The sequence below is a fragment of the Sorex fumeus genome, unplaced genomic scaffold, assembly GCF_029834395.1.
Source record: "Sorex fumeus unplaced genomic scaffold, SorFum_2.1 ptg000018l, whole genome shotgun sequence".
Classification (NCBI taxonomy): Eukaryota; Metazoa; Chordata; class Mammalia; order Eulipotyphla; family Soricidae; genus Sorex; species Sorex fumeus.
The window spans coordinates 4,707,169-4,724,525 of NW_026606075.1; positions in this window are offsets into that span (position 1 = coordinate 4,707,169).

The following is a 17,357-nucleotide window of genomic DNA, read 5'->3' on the forward strand; positions in this document are numbered from 1 at the left end:
TGAAAAATTATGAAAATATTGTAAATGTTTATTTAACTGAGGTGGGAGGCAGCACACCTAGATGCACTCAGGAGTTGTCCCTGGCTCCAAGCTCAGAAGTGACCCCTGGCGATCCTCAAGGAACTGTGTAGTGCCCAGGGTTGAACCCGTTTCAGCTGCACTGCAAAGCAATGCCTTCACCCCTAAAGTATTTCTCTGTCCCCAATTAGCTTATTTAATTAAAAAAACATCCTTTTCTGAAAAAATGAAAAATAAAAAGTTCTGCCATAGGGGCATATTCAGGGGCAAGAGGGAAACTGAGGATATTGGTAGAAGGATATGGACACTGGTAGGAGACTGATGTTGGAACAGGATACACCTGAAATCCAATCAAGAATAATTCTGTAAGTTTGTAATCTACAGTGAGGTAAAGGTAAAGGCCCTCCCATTGATCGTCGATTTGCTTGAGCGGGCCCAGTAACGTCTCCATTGGAGACTTTGTTGTTACTGTGTCTGGCATATCGAATACTCTCGGTAGCTTGCCGGGCTCTCCGAATACACAGTGATTAAACTAAAATTTAAAAATAAACAAATAAAAAGATGTAGTTTTAAAAATTCCCATTTTATTAAGTTTATTTTTTCTAAAATGGGGCTTTTAAACAATATTTCATATATTACATGTGTTTTTATTGTAACCTAACTTAGTACTTTCTAGAAATTGGCAAAATATAAAATATCACTTGATCACTTGACATCCCATTACTCAACAATTTGCTTGAGTGAGCACCAGTAAAGTCTCCATTCAGCCCTGTCACGTGCTAGTGTAGCCCAATGGAATCTGCTCGCTCCAGGAACACAAACAGCCTCAAACAGATCATTCAGGGTATTGATGAAGATGTCTGACCATCTTGTAGATGGGCAGCCACGTGATGTTTTGACATCCCGTGGAATCCAGTCGGTAACGGCTCTAGCCCAGCGGTTGTCTCCAAATCGCATTACGTGTCCACTCATCTGATTTTTGACGCCTTGGCAAATGAGACAGCGTCCCTGATTCTTGATTGTTGACAGAGGTCGGAACTCCAGATTCTTTCTCTCACTTGAGTGAAGTGTGATGCTCCAAGCATAGCTCTTTCGATTCCTCTTTGGGTGACCCGAATAGCGTTCTCATCCTGTTTTCATAGGGCCCAGGTCTCTGAGGTGTATGTTAATGCAGGAAGAACAGTGGAATCGAAGAGATGTGCCTGAAGCCGAAGCTAGAGGTTCTTCATCCTCTGAGCTATTTCTTCGATGCTCTTGAAGGCGTTCCAAGCCACTCTCCTCCTCTTGCACAACTCAGGTGCCAGGTCATTTGTCATGTTGACTTTTTGACCTAGGTACACATAACTGTTGCATTCAGAGATGGTTGTTCCGTTGAGAGCGAATGGAACATCAAGAACGAGACCGTTTCTCATAAACTGTCTTTGTGAGATTCAGCTGTAGTAAGACATTTCCACACTCACAGTCGAAGTTGGTCAGCATTTGTGCCACTTGGCTACTGTTTGGTGTGATTAGAACGATGTCATTAGCAAAGCAGAGGTGGTGTAGTTGCCAACCATATATCTTCACTTCCATTCCTTCCCATTCCAGTCGTCGCATGACATTCTCGAGGGTGGCACTGAAGAGTTTTGGTGAAATGGTATCACCCTGCCGAACCCCTCTCTTTACATGGATGACCACTTCCTTGTAGAATGGTGAGATCCTGGTAGTGAATCCATAATACAGCTCATGGAGGATCCTGATATATACAGTTTGAACATCCTGTTTGGCTAAGGACTTTGATGACTGCTTCTGTCTCAACAGAATCAAAGGCCTTCTTTAAATCGATGAACATTAGAGTGTCATCTTAAACTCCCAAGAAACCTCAATGAGCTTGGTTATCATGTGGATATGGTCGATCATGCAGAATCCTTTTCGGAACCCAGCTTGCTCGCATGGTTATCCTTCATCTAGTGTTCTGCTAATCCTATTCAGGATGACTCGACTGAACAGCTTGTAGATGACAGACGACAAGCAGATCGGGCAATAACTGCCAATGTCACGAATGTCTCCTTTCTTGTACAGTAGTATAGTCCTGCTGGTTTTCCACTGGGACGGAACCTTGCATTCAGACAGATAGTGTGTGAAGGGCTGAGCCAGTGTATTGATGAGAACTGATGGCAGGTTCTTCGGGTGTTCAGGTCTAACCTTGACTGGGCTGGATGCTGTTCGCTTCTTTACTGACAAAATGACATGTTGGATTTCAGAAGGGAGAACACTGGGAATGACATATCCATCCTGCAGAATTTGGTATGTGGGCAGGTGGACGTGGCTATTGAAGAGATCCAAGTAGAAGTCATGGATAATCTTCCCCATTGCCCTTCTGGAAGATGTGATAGATCCACCAGGACATCGGAGGGCAGTCATCTTGGTCTTGTAGTTGGCGAAGGACAGGCAGGGGTTGCAAATGCTTTTCCCGGCTTCTGCCACATCTGCCAGCACTGCTGCTCTTCTCTCTTTGAGGTCTTCCTTTATCGCTTCTCTGCACTGCTTTGCAAGCTTGGACATTCGCTTGTGATTGCCTGAGGCTTGCACTAAGCCACACTCCACTAACTCCACTACCCAGCTGCCCCCATTCTCCAGACCACATTCTGGATGCTCAGGCCGAGACTCACGCTCGAGTGAAGCCCCACAGAACCAGGTAAGTGAAACTCTGCGACCTTGGACTCCGGCTCAACGGGACCCGGGAACAGAGATCCTCTGCCTGCTCCCACCAATCTCCAGTGACTCAGGGATTAAACCCAGAAGGACCACCCTTCCAATACCAGATAAATACCTCATCAGCAGACCTCCAATACCTCCACTACCTCCACTACCCAGGCATCGCCACGCTCCAGGCAGCTTTCCGGACACATCAAAAGACACTTAATACCCATCTTCCAAGATTACCACACCATATTTGATGGGGTTCAAATATGGTTTGAACCATGGAAACACCTGCAAGGGTGATTAGAGGCCACTCTAAAAGCCTCTATCCCTCTCAGAGAGCCTGGCAAGCTACTGAGAGTACCCCGCCTGCACGGCAGAGCCTGGCAAGCTATTGGTGGCGTATTCAATATGCCAAAACCAGTCAATACAATGGGTGGGTCTCATAAAATATAAATAAATATTAATTCTCATAGCATAATATTAACTTGCCTGACTTTTGTCATCATTGAAAATCAAAATAATTTGCTATATTGCAATTTTAAATAAATTAAAATATGATGCTTAAATTTAAATGTGCTCAAATTATTAATAGATTAAAAAAGTAAATTTAGATTTTTTTCAAGCAACAGAGATTCTGCAGTCACAGAAAAAAACTTAATCAGTATGGTAAAATTGTTCTGTTTTTATTTTTATCTTGTTTTAGCCACCATAATCTACAGTTTTACCATATGGTAGGGATTCATACCCTCCATCCGCCCTCCAGGATTCATTTCCCTCCATCTGCCTCAGGGTTTCCTCCTCATTTCATCCTCCCTGCCCTATCACACCCCAAAGCCTGTGTCTTATTGTCCTGCTAATCTCTTTTCTATAGGCCAGTTCTTAGATTCTGTAGCTTTTGGCCATTAATTGTTCCTTTACTATGTTTCTTTATATCCCACAAATGAGGGAGATCATTCTATGTCTGTTCCTCTCTTTCTGACTAAAACCACTCAGCAAGATACCCTTCAGTTCCATTTGCATGATTTCATCTTGTCTTAGGCTGGAGCGATAGCACAGCAGGTAGGGCATTTGCGTTGCATACAGCCAACCCGCTGACCCAGATTGATTCCTCCGCCCCTCTTGGAGAGCCCAGCAAGCTACCGAGAGTATCTCGCCCGCACAGCAAAGCCTGGCAAGCTGCCCGTGATGTATTCAATATGCAAAAATCAGTAACAAGTGTCACAATGGAGACGTTACTGGGCCCACTCAAGTAAATCAATGAACAATGGAAGGACAATGACAGTGACAGTGACATCTTGTCTTATAGCCAAGTAGTATTCCATCATGTGTGTAGGTAGACAGATAGATATAGATATTTGTCATAATTTCTTTATCCATTCAGTAATTATTTTAAATAAAAATAAAGAGTACAAAGAATTCAGAACTGGGGCTGGAGCAATAGGACAGCGGGTAGGGCGTTTGCCTTTCACATGGCCAACCTAGATACAATTCCCAGTGTCCCATATGGTTCCCCCAAGCAACGCCAGGGGTAATTCCCGAGTGCAAAGCCAGGAGTAACCCCTGAGCATCACTGGGTGTCACCCAACAAGAAAAAAATAATAATTCAGAACCAAGCACAAACTAAAAATATGGAGGGAGAGATGGGCATTTTTTTTAATCCAGCACTGCTGGAGGCTACTTTAGCTCTGTGCTCAGGGGTCATTCCTGGTGGTGCTCAGGGGATTATGCCATGTTGTAAATTGAGCCAGGGTCAGTTACACTCAATAAGAGAATGTCTTAGCCCCTGTTGCTGTGAAAATACAATACAAATTTTTTGTTTGTTTTGGGGCCACACTCAACAGTGTCAGGGCTTACTCCAAGTCTGCACTCAGGGATCACTTCTGGCCATGCTCGGGGACCATATGGGCCACCAAGAATGGAACCTGCTCATCTCTGTATAAGGCAAACACCCTACCCACTGTTCTATCACTTGGCCAAAAAAATATCATAGAAACTTTTATACTACGTGGATCTGAGACACACTAAAAGGTGTTATTTTTAATTCGGTTCTTTATGAGAGATGAATGTGAGAATTTGCCAAAAAGACAAAATAACACATATTTATTCTTTGAATTACAACCCAAGGCTGTTGCTATTTTTTTAATCTCAAAATATTCTGGCTTTTCCTTCAGGATTTGTGTGGCCATGATCTCTATCTACTTCTAGAACACATTCACCCCTCTAAACAAACTTTTGTGGCTCTTTCTCCTCATACTTTGGACACAGCTAAAAGTTTCTTCCATATCGACAATGAAAGGTAGAACCCAGTATTTCAAACTGAGACACCCTGTGGACTAGCAGACAAATGCCACGCAAAGCTGGAAATTCTTCAGCAAAAGAACTGAAATTCCTTGCAAAGCTCCTTATTTCAACTCCAAAATAGCCATAATGGTGATCTGCATTGCCTGCAAGGGAAGACTGACCCTGCTGAGGATTGATCTACAATATACTCACACTATCAAAGTATCATTCTGACATATTTCAAGGATCTTCCAATAGTTTGGATGATTTCCAGAAAAAAAGAGAAACTGAATAATAACCAAAGAAAGACAATATAATACAGAACCCTTACAACCTACCATTCACAGTTCCAGTATAAATTTTTGTTTGTTTGTTTTTTGGGTCACACCTGGCGATGCACAGAGGTTACTCCTGGCTCTGCACTCAGGAATTACCTCTGGCAATGCTCAGGGGACCATATGGGATGCTGGGAATCGAACCCAGGTCGGTCACATGTAAGGCAAACGCCCTACCCGCTGTGCTATCACTCCAACCCCCTCCAGTATAAAATTTTAAAATACTGCTTAGACATAAGACATAAAACCTGACCCATATAAAGAGGAAGAAATGAGTCCATAGAAAAAAGTTTCTCAAATGTCATAAGTATTGAAAGATGCCTATTAAATAATTAAATGGATTTAGTTACATAGTTAAGTCATATATTATCTGAAAGCACATAGAAATCTAAAAATATTGTTCTGATATGCTGAAAGTGTGAGAAAACAATTTTGTCCAATTCCTCTTCTCAGGAATCATCAGTCTCTTGCTCTTGTTCTCTTCCTTCTCTGGCCTTATGGGTCATCACAGGCCGAAGTATTAGGACCGTGATTAATCAAGGCTCATATTTGCTGAATCAGCACTTTAGTCACCGCCCATCTTCTGGGTCTCTATATCTGAGCTCATCATTAAATTTGTCCATGAGTGAGGAATATCTGAGAAAAGAATCAACAACTCACCTTTATCAAACTAAAGCTAAACTTTTGGGATACAAAAGTGTTTGTTAAAGACAATTTCCATGAAGAAAACTGTGTTTCTGAACCGTTTCCAGTAGGGGGTAGTATAGTCTCTTCAGAGAGAGAGACTAAAACACATCTGGAAACTTCTCTTGTGTGATAGTTAGGTTGCAAATGTCCTCTGTGGAACTACTAGCTCCTGAGAAAACTGTAGCAGATTATGGCAGCAAAATAGTCAGTGCAGTAACAATGCTCTCTCCCAGTGATTATTAAAACTGGGAGTCCTGCAAACCAAATGTGAGACTTAGGGTAGGCATCTCGGCCTACGATCCTTTAGCCCCTGCTCCTCTCCAGAAGAAATCCTGGACTTCACTGCATATTTTTTTCAGCAGCTCACTCAGGGGAAAGTAAAAGACAGGAAAAGGGGGAAGAACTCACCCTTTCTTGTATGCTACCTACTTCCATCAGCATGACAGGGCAATGACACTTCACTCTGGCAGAAACATGTCCCCAGACAACAAAGGCTGCAGGCTCATGACATGTTTCTCAGAAATACTAATTGTATGGTTCGCGTTCCTTTGACTCCTCAGCCAGAATCTATCCCTTCCAAATCTCCAAGACTGAAAACACTAACCTCATTCCTTTCGCAGCTTCCGGCATTAAACGGTTATCTGTGTTGTCTCTTCTTTTCAGGTAGGGTAGGAGTAGGGGGCATACCCAGTGGCACACCCAGGGGCTACTCCTGGCTCTGCATTCAGCAATCACTCCTGGCGGGCTCATGTGACCCTATCGAATGCCAGGGATCGAACCTGGGTTAGCCCCATGCAAGGAAAGTGCTCTACTTGCTGTATTATTTCTCCCACCCAGGTTATTTGTTTTTGATAGCAGGGCTGGAGCGATAGCACAGCGGTAGGGCATTCGCCTTACAAGCGGCCAACATGGCCGACCCGAGTTCGATTCCTCCGCCCCTCTCGGAGAGCCCGGCAAGCTACCGAGAGTATTCGATATGCCAAACACAGTAACAACAAATCTCCAATGGAGACGTTACTGGGCCCGCTCGAGCAAATCCCTTTGATACTGATTTTTTATGTAAAATACTATTGATTGGCATGCCTCCCATTTCCTCATCAGATTGATTCACCTTTTAATTTCAACTGTCGTGAATGAAATTCATGCACAGACTATGAAAGCAGTGTAGAATTTATCCCAAATATCAAACTCAATACTTTATCCTGAAGACCACAAAGGATGCATTTTGCATAATGCATTCTTGTCTCTAAAAGCTGCATTTCTACTCAGTAATCTAATCTACTATAAAAAACAAAAACTGGACTGGAAAGATAGAACAGTAGATAGGTTGCTTGTCTGGCATGCAGTCAACCCAGGTTCAATCCTCAGCATTATATAGGGTCCATTAGTCCCACCAAAAATAATCCCTGAGACCCTCCTTCACTGTTGGTGGGTTTGTCGACTGGTTCAGCCCTTTTGGAAAACAGTATTATAATTCTCAAAAATTTAGAAACTGAGCTCCCATTTGACCCAGCAATACCACTCCTGGCAATATACCCCAGAGAGGCAAAAAAAGGTATAGTCGAAGTGACATCTGCAATTGTTTCTTCATTGCAGCACTCTTTACAATAGCCAGAATCTGGAAAAAAACCTGAGTGCCCGAGAACAGATGACTGGTTGAACAAACTTTGGTACATTTACACAATGGAGTACTATGTAGCTGTTAGAAAAGACAAAATCATGAAATTTACATATAAGTGGTACTACATGGAAAGTATCATGTTAAGCGAAATGACTCAGAAAGAAAGGGATAGACATAGAAAGATTGCATTCATCTGGGGAAAATAAAGTAACAAAATAGGAGACTAACACCCAAGAATGGCCGAGATTAGTGCCAGGAATGTTACTCCATGGCTTGGAGGCCAGCCACACATGCTAGGGGGAAAGGGAGCTCAGATAGAGAAGGGAACACCAAATAAAGGTATTGAGAGGATCCTCCTAGGATGGGAGAAGCATCCTGAAAGTAGACTATAGACCAAACATGATTGTCACCCGTTGCCTCTTTTGCAAACCACAACACCCAATAAGAGAGAACAAAAGAGAATGCCCTGCCACAGAGGCAGAGTGGGGTGGGGGGGATGAGGGGTGGGTGGAATACTGGGATCCGTGGTGGTGGAAAATGGGCACTGGTGGAGGGATGGGCATTTGATCATTGTATAATTGAAACCCAAGCACAAAAATTTGTAAGTCTGCAACTGTACCTCATATGTCTCACTAAAAAAAAAAAAAGAAAGGCAAATATGATGAAGAAATGTTAGTTAAAGAAATCATCAAGAAGAACTTTCCAGAGTTGAAGATGACAGGTACCCAGATCCAAGAGGTCCAAAGCATCCCAGTGAAAATAGACCTGATTAGGAAAACTCTAAGACACATTCTACTCAAAATGACAAAATCCAAAGATAGAGACAGAATGTTGAATGCAGCAAGATCAAAAAAGAGACTTATTTACGAAATTTACATACAAGTGGTACTACATGGAAAGTATCATGCTAAGCGAAATGAGTTAGAAAGAGAGGGATAGACATAGAAAGATTGCCTTCATCTGGGAGACATAAAGTAACAAAATAGGAGATTAATACCCAAGAATAGACGAGATCAGTACCAGGAGGATTACTCCATGGCTTAGAGGCCAGCCGGGCATTCTAGGGGAAAGGGCAGCTCAGATAGAGAAGGGAGCACCAAATAAAGGGTGTTTGGAGGATCCTCCCAGGAGGGGAGATGCATGTCGAAAGTAGACTATGGACTGAACATGTTTGCCACTCAATGCCTCTTTTGCAGACCACAACACCCAAAAGGAGAGAGAGAACACAGGGGATTGCCCTGCCACAGAGGCAGGGGAGGATGGGGGGATGGGGGTGGGGGGGATATTATCCATGGTGGTGGAAAATGGGCACTGGTGGAGGGATGGGTATCTGATCATTGTATAATTGAAACCAAAGCACAAAAAATTGTAAATCTACAACTGTAAAAAACAATAAAATAAAAAGGGGAAAAAAATACCAATAAAAAAAAAATCTGATCCTTTTTAGTCAGGGTATGAAATCGTCTTTCAGAACAAACAAACCAACAAAAAAAAAACAATATACAGTAGTTCAATTTTACAGCTTTTGCATGCAACCATCAGAGAGAGGCAGGTGGGGCTGACTGGGAAGACCATCTGTTTCCTGGCTTCACCCAAGGACCAGATCCTTTCATCTTGCTTTTCATACATTCCCTTCAGAATATTTCCCTCAACTGCATGGCTGGAGCAATAGCACAGCGGTAGGACGAGTGCCTTGCGCGGCAGACCCAGCAGAGCCGGGTTCGATTCCTCCGCCCCACTCGGAGAGCCGAGCAAACTACAGAGAGTATCTCACCCACACGGCAAAGCCTGGCAAGCTACCCATGACATATTCGATATGCCAAACACAGTAACAACAAGTCTCACAATGGAGACATTACTGGGACCGCTCGAGCAAATCGATGAATAATGGGAGGACAGTGACTGTGACAGTGCATGGTTCAAGTTAACTCATTGCTACAGTGGTCAAGGTCAAGAATACAAAATAATGGAATTAAATTTTAAAATTAACTATAAGGATTTATGTGTCCTATTTTTGTTTTGTCAGTAGATGAGGGTTCTTTTGCGTGTTTTCACTTATTTGTTTGGGGACCACAGCTAGCAATGGTGATGTAATTCCTTGCTCTGTGCTCAGGGATCACTTCCGGTGGTGCTCAAGGACCATAAGGGATGCCAGGAATCAAACTGGCATCCCATGAAATACAAACTCCCTACCCTCTGTACTATCTAGCCTGAAGAGTTCCTTTCTCTAGCCTTCAATCTCTTTTTTTTATTATTTATTTTTATTAGTGAAACACCATGAGGTACAGTTTTAGACTTACAAATTTTTGTGCTTGGGTTTCGATTATACAATGATCAAATGCCCCTCCCTCCACCAGTGCCCATTCTCCACCACCAATGATACCAGTAACCCTCCCACCCCCATTCCCCCATCTCATCCTGTCTCTGTGGCAGGGCATTCCCTTTTGTTCTCTCTCTCCTTTTGGGTGCTGTGGTTTGCAAAAGAGGCATTGAGTGGCAATTATGTTCAGTCTATAGTCGACTTTCAGCATGCATCTCCCATCCTGGGAGGATCCTCCCAACACCCCTTATTTGGTGCTCCCGTCTCTATCTGAGCTGCCTTTTCCTCTAGCATGTGCGGCTGGCCTCCAAGCCATGGAGTGAACCTTCTGGTACTTATCTCGGCTATTCTTGGTTGTTAGTCTCCTATTTTGCTACTTTATGTCCCCAGATGAATGCAATCTTTCTATGTCTGTCCCTCTCTTTCTGACTCATTTCACTTAGCATGATACTTGCCATATTGTACCACTTGTAGATAAATTTCATGACTTCATCTTTTCTAACAGCTACATAATACTCCATTGTGTAGATGTACCAACGTTTCTTTAACCAGTCATCTGTTCTCATAGTCTTCAATTTTTAAGAGACATTCTTACAACATCCATAAAAGACAGACAATAAAGATAGCATTTCATTTCACATTACTTTCTTTTACCCTCCTACCCAAGTTAAAGATTTAGAATATTAAAAGGGTACAGGGCTATAGTACAAAGGGTAAAGCACTTTCTTTGCCTGCCCCCAACCAGGGTTCAATTCCCAGCATTCCATATGGTCCCTTGAGCACCACCAGAAGTAATTCCTGAGCATAGAGCCAGGAGTAAGCCCTGAGCACTGCCAAGTGTGTCCCCAAAATAAAGCAAACCAAAACATTGTTAATGGCAGGAACCATAAGGAAAAGCCCAAGAAGGGATTCAGGTTATCCAGTAATGAGTTCTTCCAGTGAATACAAAGAGGTCCCATTTTCTGTAGTAGAAAATACCACTTCAGATATTTATAGAAATAGTGAGAGTTCTAAAAATGACCAACCATTCGTTGTTTTTGGCTATACGACACTGTAACTCTGTCCCATATAGGTTTAACCTATGTCAGATATGTTCAGAAAAAAACAAATTCAACATTAACTAATATTCAGGCAGCAAACCACAGATCAATTAAAGTCAACGTGTGACTTCCTTGACAAGAACTTCCTAATATGTGGAAAAAACAAGTTTGGAGTCTTAGTGCCGCTGCTCAGTCCAATCACTGTTAAATAAGCTAATTTTGACGTTTTCAGATGTTCTCTGACTATTAATGGCAGCTTTGCAAAGCTGCAAAATAAAATAAAATAAAATAAAACAATCTTATCTTTGGGAGACCCATTTACAGTAACAGAAGTACAACCATTGGAACATGCCTGAAGAACACTGGCTTCCAACGCTAGGATGAAAGTTTCTAGTATAGAAATGCCTTTTTCAGGGTCACTTTCAACAAACATTTTTTGGTATTTATAAATGTACCAATGGCATCTACAAGTTGTTCACTCGAGTCATCCTGAATAGGATTGGCAGAACACTAGATGAAGGACAACCATGCGAGCAAGCCGGGTTCCGCAAAGGATTCAGCACCATCGACCATATCCACACGATAACCAAGCTCATTGAGGTTTCTCAGGAGTTCAAGATGCTGCTCTGTCTAACGTTCATTGATTATTCTGTTGAGAAGGAAGCAGTCATTGAAGCCCTAGCCAATCAGGGCATTCAAGCTCAATACATCAAGATCCTCCATGAGCTGTATTACGGATTCACTACCAGGACCTCACCATTCTTCAAAGAAGTAATCATTGATGTCAAGAGAGGGGTTCGGCAGAGTGATACCATTTCACTGAAACTCTTCAGCGCCACCCTCAAGAACATCCTGCGACAACTAGAATGGGAAGGAATGGGAGTGAAGATAGATGGTCGGCAACTACATCACCTTTGCTTTGCTGATGACATTGTTTTAATAACACCAAACATTAGCCAAGTGGCACAAATGCTGGCCAACTTCGACTGTGAGTGTGGAAAGGTCGGACTACAGCTGAATCTTACGAAGACAATGTTTATGAGAAACAGCCTCGTTCCTGACGCCCCATTCACTCTCAATAGAACGACCATCTCTGAATGCAACAGCTATGTGTGCCTAGGTCGAGAAGTCAACATGACAAATGACCTGGCACCCGAGCTGCACAGGAGGAAGAGAGCGGCTTGGAACACCTTCAAGAGCATCGAAGAAATAGCTAAGAGGACGAAGAACCTCCGGCTCTGGGCACATCTCTTTTATTCCACTGTTCTTCCTGCATTAATATTACGCCTCAGAGACCTGGGCCCTATGCAAACAGAATGAGGACGCTATTCGGGTCTCCCAAAGAGGAATTGAAAGAGCTATGCTTGGAGTATCACGTTTCACTCAAATGAGAGAAAGAATCTGGAGTTCCGACCTCCATCGACGATCAAGAATCAGGGACGCTGTCTCGTTTGCCAAGGTGTCAAAAATCAGATGGGCTGGTCACGTAATGAGATTTAAAGACGACCGCTGGACTAGAGCTGTTACTGACTGAATTCCACGGATGTCAAAAGACCGCGTGGCCGCCCACCTACCAGATGGTCAGACTTCTTCGTCAAGATCATGAACGATGGTTTTGAGGCTCTTCGTGTTCCTAGAGCGAACAGACGCCATTGGGCTACACTAGCATGCAACAGGGACAAATGGAGACGTTACTGGCGCCCGCTCGAGCAAATAGATGATTAACGGGAAGTCAAGTGATCAAGTGATCAAGTGACCGATGGCAAAGAATTTGCAGTATTTGGGATCTGGCATAATTACTGCCTTTCATTAGGCTTAACTAAAACCCATTTTTTCACAATTTGGATCTTAGAGGGTGTACATCATATACATTTTAGAGAAAATTAAAGCGTTTTCATAGATCATTCTTCATAATCAAGTTCCAAGTGACAAACACAAAGGCAAAAAAACTACATGTTATTTTAAGTGGATGTTAACATTTACAGACATTGTAAGTATTTCAGCTAATTATATTACCATTCAACTTTTGAACACCTCATTTTTTCATATTTTTTTAAAAATTATTTTAGGCACCATGGTTCATAATACTATTTTCATTCAACACCACACCCCCTGTAGAGTTTCTACTTCCCTCTACCACTGTCCCAGTTCTCCCCACCCATACCATCCTATTTCCCCCAATGCCCCTCTTTGTAGTAAGATCCTTACTAAAGATTAGTTCTCAGCCAAGAATCGACCCTGAGCACTACTGAGTATAGACCCCAAACAGTACCAATAACAGCAACCAAAAAGTTTAATCAAAGTCTAAAAAGGGTTAGTGGCAGAATAAGGACAATGATCTCTCAGCTGGAGGTCCTAAATACCCCAGGTTTTTTTTCATAATTTTTGTTACATTTAATATTTGAACAGGCAGGAGCCATAGCACCGCAGGTAGGGCATTTGCCTTGCACGCGGCTGACCCGGGTTTGATTCCTCCACCCCACTCAGAGAGCCCTGCAAGCTACCGAGTATCCTGCCCACACGGCAGAGTCTGAAAAACTCCTTGTGGCATATTCGATATGCCAAAAACAGTAACAAGTCTCACAATGGAGACGTTAGTGGTGCCTGCTCCAGCAGATCGATGAACAACAGGAGGACAGTGCTGCAGCGCTAATATTTGAACACCAATCCCACCCCCATTATACCGTCCCACCACCATATTTCGGGTGTTTCTATCCAGAACCCCAACCCCTGCCCCAAAGCAGTACTGAAATAATTTATTTTGTACTTTTTGTTATGAATAAACCCCTGAAAATGATCCAAAACAGTTTCTTGAGAGGAAAGTCTATGAAGATTGTTGTATTTCATCCAGGGGCCATTAAGCCCTTCTATAAGAGAGTTCTAACATGTTGTTAAAGGTTGAGTCTTGTGTGTTTATATATCTGTAAAAATACGTTTTCCTCTAAGATTGGTTGTCTTCTACTTTAAACGCCATCAAATGTGGTATGCTACTCTTGGAATATTATTTGTGAAAAGTATGAGATGTCCAGGAATAGGTTCACCCACGGGTGAGGCTCAGCCCAAATATGTGCAGAGTGGCCATGAGCACGGCAGTGGTTGAGTTCTGGAGGTTTTCGGCTGCCTGGGCTGGCACCTGACTCACCAGCCCCACCTCCAGGTTGCCCCAAATGAAACAGCCTGGCATGGGGTCTGGCAGTGTGGTTATGGTATGCTCTCTTCCAAGTAATTTAAAATGAATCTCTGCACCCTAGTTTTATAGGTGATCCTAATAATGCTAACCTGAGGACCCAGAAAACTTTGGTGGAAATAGTGTTCCCTGGGAAACAGGCCAGATATACTGACGGGCTGTGTGTTATTATCCATCTCTGGAGGAGAGCAAGGAAGTAAGCCGAGGAATTTAACTGGGGCTAGTAGGCATGAGTTGACTTTCCGGGACTTTCACAGAGATGATGCTTCAGAATTAGTGAGTTGAGATAGAGGTTGAGGCCTTAGATGGGCAGACTCATCAGTGCCTGGTTTCAGAGATACATTGGGCAAACCAAAAAACAAAGCATAAGGTTGGCTCAGTTCTGTCTACAAACTCCCAGCTGAGACAGACAGCTGAGCTCTTCAGGCTGGCAACATTCTCAGTTGTTGGTGGAGAGTAAATCCTTCATTCCTTAAGGATGGGAGGTGGGTGTCAACATCACAGTATCCGTGACAGTCCAGTCTTTTTCTGCTTAGATCCACCTTTTCAAATTCCTCCCCTTCCATGGGACTGGAGCAATAGCACAGCGGGCAGGACGTTTGCCTTGCATGCGGCCGACCCGGGTTCAATTCCCAGCATCCCATGTGGTCCCCTGAGCACCACTAGGGATAATTCCTGAGTGCAGAGCCAGGAGTAACCCCTGTGCATCGCCAGGTGTGATCCAAAAAGAAAAAAAATTCCTCCCCTTCCACCACAAGATTTAAGGATTAGGATTAACTTTCCTAGAACTGAGCAAATATTCTGGCATGTTTATTACATGGGGTAAAGAGAAAATGAAAATTAACAAAAAAGAAAAGAAAAATGTCTGTGAAACTTTTGTTCTCATTTTTACTAAGTGTGGTTTCATTAGAATAGCACAAAACTTAATATTTCGCTCTTCAATGATCTTAATTAAGATTACATAAAAATATGCTTAAAGTAAAAGGTAAAAGGTAAAGGCCCTCCCGTTGTTCATCGATTTGCTCGAGCGGGCCCAGTAACGTCTCCATTGGAGATTTTGTTGTTACTGTGTTTGGCATATCGAATACATCACAGGTGGCTTGCCAGGCTCTGCCAGGCTTGCCAGGCTCTGCCGTGTGGGCGAGATAGTCTCGGTAGCTTGTCGGGCTCTCCGGGAGGGGCGGAGGAATGCTTAAAGTAAAACTATATATTTAAAGTGTAAGACATTTTGTAATTAACTGTAGGAAATACAACAAGGATAGCAATTCCAGCCAATTCAACCAATGAGCTATAGCTGTCAGGAGCAGAATTTAGAATATAAAGTGTGTGCCATCATATCTGTGATACACGCAATACTCACACCTCCTGCTGCCTATCGAAAGAATTGCAGCAATACCACTCCTGGGAATATATCCCAGAGAGGCAAAAAAGTATAGTCGAAGTGACATCTGCAATTGTCTGTTTGTTTACAATAGCCAGAATCTGGAAAAAACCTGAGTGCCCTAGAACAGATGAGTGGTTGAAGAAACTCTGGCACATTTACACAATGGAGTACTATGTAGCTGTTAGAAAAGACGAAGTCATGAAGTTTACATACAAGTGGTACTACATGGAGAGTATCATGTTAAGTGAAATGACTCAGAAAGAAAGGGATAGACATAGAAAGATTGCATTCATCTGGGGAACATAAAGTAACAAAATAGGAAACTAACACCCAAGTATGGCAGAGATTAGTACCAGGAATTTTACTCAATGACCCGGAGGACAAACACACATGTTAGGGGAAGGGGGAGCTCAGAAAGAGAAGGGAACACCAAATAAAGGGTGTTGGGAGGATCCGCCCATGATGGGAGAGCATGCTGAGGGTAGACTGTCGACCAAGCATGATTGCCACTCAATGCCTCTTTTGCAGACCATGGGACTCAAAAGGAGAGAGAGGGAAATGCCCTGCCACAGAGGCAGGGTGGGATGGGGGCTGGGGGGGGGAGGGGATGCTGGGATCCGAGGTGGTGGGAAATGCGCACTGGTGGAGGGATGGGTGTTTGATCATTGGATAATCGAAACCCAAGCACAAAAATGTGTAAGTCTACAACTGTACCTCATGGTGCCTCACTATTAAAAAATAAATAAATACAATTTAAAAAAAAAAGAATTGCTGGGGTGGAAGGTGTCGAGAGAGCACACACCAGGCAATGCTCAGGGCTGTCTCCTGGCTCTGCGCTTAAGGATCACGCCTAGAGGAGTTTGGGGGTCCATACACGGTGCTGGGGACCAAATTCGAGTGGCCTGTTGCCAGGCAAGAGCCGGACTCCCTGAACGACCTCTCCGACCCCTGAGTAACTGCTTTGCAAAGATTTCAAACAGAGGTTGCGACCCACGATAAAGACGCAAGCAGGAGCAAGCACAGGCAAACAAGCGTGCACACCCGCTTCTCTCTTGCTGCCGTGGCTATCATCAGACCAGCGTCTGCCCCCTCTGCAGGGTGCAAGTTGGGGGTGAAGAGAGGTCGTGCAGAAGAGACGTGAGTCCTTTCCCCAAATCCCTCGGGAGAGTGCCTAAACCTTCGCTATCTTTGTCGGGATCCTTACTAGCCCGCAGTCGTAGCCCGACCAGCTGCGCCGCTGAACCCCGCCTCCTCCAGCGCAGGCCCCGCAACTGCTGGAGTACCAGCCCGGTCCCTTTCCGAGCCTGCACCGCCGACTAGAGAGGAGTAGTAAGTGGTTTGGGGATGAAGATACTCCTCCCGTCCTCCTACAATTTCGCTCTGAGGAGTGGGTCCTGGTTTTTATAGTCTCTGAGTCTTGGCTGCTGATGGGATTACACGGCGCCAGGGGGCCAGTTGGTGGGTGTGACATCTTATTATGACATCTCATTATCTCATTCCTACTTTGGACAAACTGGCAGGCTACCGAATGTAGCCTGCCCACAGGGCAGAGTCTGGCAAACTCCCCGTGGCGTCCCCAATATGCCAAATACCAGTAACAATGATGGGTCTCATTCTCCTAAAGAGCCTTGAATATAAGCTCAGGGCTAGGATGAAAGAGACGTTACTGGGGCCTGCTCGAGGCAATCCACAAATAACAGGATGATTTGTGACTATGATTGATTGTGAGTGGGTCCTGTCAGACCCGATAGGTACGCAAATAAAGTAGCATCCTGTAGAGGCACTTCTGACAGACCGCCG